The sequence below is a fragment of the Pteropus vampyrus genome, unplaced genomic scaffold (genome assembly GCF_000151845.1).
Source record: "Pteropus vampyrus isolate Shadow unplaced genomic scaffold, Pvam_2.0 Scaffold40, whole genome shotgun sequence".
NCBI lineage: Eukaryota > Metazoa > Chordata > Mammalia > Chiroptera > Pteropodidae > Pteropus > Pteropus vampyrus.
Window position 1 is genome coordinate 310,344 of NW_011888821.1, and position 1,785 is coordinate 312,128.

At 36.4% G+C, this 1,785-nt stretch overlaps 1 pseudogene; it reads left to right on the top strand.

The window, feature by feature from the left end:
* Nucleotides 1–552: 552 nt before the first annotated feature.
* Nucleotides 553–671, top strand: LOC111738606 (annotated as a pseudogene).
* Nucleotides 672–1,785: the final 1,114 nt, after the last annotated feature.

A 1,785-nucleotide genomic window follows, 5' to 3' on the forward strand; every position in this document is an offset into this window, starting at 1 on the left:
TGTTGGGGGGACTTCACATTCCCAGAGTATCAGGGCCTCGGGTACTTAAAACCCAGTCTCATTTGGGTTTTTTTTTTATTCCAGTTGGTCAGCTCCAACTCTTTCTTGATTAATCTGAGTTTTGTAGTCAGAAATATGCAGTTTTTCCTTTCTCATTTTGTTTTCTTTTGTAAGTTCCCAGTGACCCCTACAGGTTAATCGCACTCAATGACTTCACACTTTTTTTTTTTTTTTACTGTCAACTCATTCTAGAGGCATTTTCTAGTCCACTACAATAGAGTCTCCTCCTGACCACCTCCTCTGATCAGTACTCTCATTCTACAGTGGGGCTTATTGATGTGCATGCCACATCTGTCATAATTACTTGCTGTCCTGGGGGAAAAGAAGCAAATCTCAACAGCCTTAGACTATAAACAATGACCGAAGAGAAATCCCAGTACCGCCTTCGCTGGGACAGATAAAAGAAAATAAGCAAAAGAAGAAAATCTCCATTCAGATGGGGCACTATTGGAATGTCCAATGAAGCCAGGTCTATTAAAAAAAAAAAAAGTAGTCTACGGCCATGCCACCCTGAACAAGCCTGATCCCGTCTGATCTCGGAAGCTAAGCAGGGTCGAGCCTGGTTAGTATTTGGATAGGAGATCACCTAGGAAGACCAGGTACTGTAGGCATAAAAAATAAAAAAAAATGAGGGATTGTAAACTGACAAGTTTACTTGCAATCTGTGAGGTCTACCAAGGATTGCCTCGCCTAAAAAAAAAAAAAAAAAGTAGAGTTAGTTTTAGTTTACGGGCTGCTTGGAATGTTGCTGGCACAACTCTTGCTGTGCACATGTTGGTAGACTTTTTAAATGTGAGAGATCAAATATACTATTGCAAGCACTGATCATCACCTTACAGGTGTGTCAGTGGTAGTTAATAAATTGTGAAAAATAATAAGATTGCTGCTGACAATAGAAGCTATAAACAGAAAGAAAAAAAAAATCCCAAACCAAAACAAAACAAACAGAAAAACCCAGGAAATTAAAAACCAAAACCAAAACAGATACGGCTGCTATGGATTCTTTTGAAAGATACTTTTCCTTGCAAGTAATTTCTATGAGCAATAGACAGCTCTTCGCTGGTAAAAACTACATTCCCAGCTCCTGAAGTGAATTAGAATATGGAATTAAATAGAGTTACAACTAAAGGGCGGCCATTAAAATAAGTAATTTAATGAACACTGATACTGAGGAAATAAATCAAATGCAAACAATCAACACCAATCAAGGAAGCTGAGCATTTCAGGCATTTAAAATGTATTAAATGAGTGTTTCAATCACAGTGAGTACTTTTTCACCAACTCTCTTAATCAGCTAGCATCATTCTCAACAATGTGTGGCCTGCGCATGTAAATATAGTGATCTGAAAAAAGCTGAACAGTCTATTCACACATGAACACTATTAGGAGTGGAAGTTCTTAGGATTACAGATAGGATAAACAATAGCAGATGCATTGGGAAAGGTCCGTGAAAGTCAGTTTTAGAAAAAGAGTGATTAATTATATTTTGCATGCGGTAAAAAGAAATTTCAAATAAATCTTGAATGAATCTTGAGGTCTAATTCCAGGTAGCCAGTTTACCTCCCAGAAGCAACCGTTTTTGGTTTCTTATGTATCTTTCCATAAAAGTTTTATTTATGTACGAGTTTGTATATTTATCATGTGTATACATACGCATATATAATTATCAATAGTGTCATATTTGTCAGTATATAAATCATATAAATGATGTGTATATTTCTATAT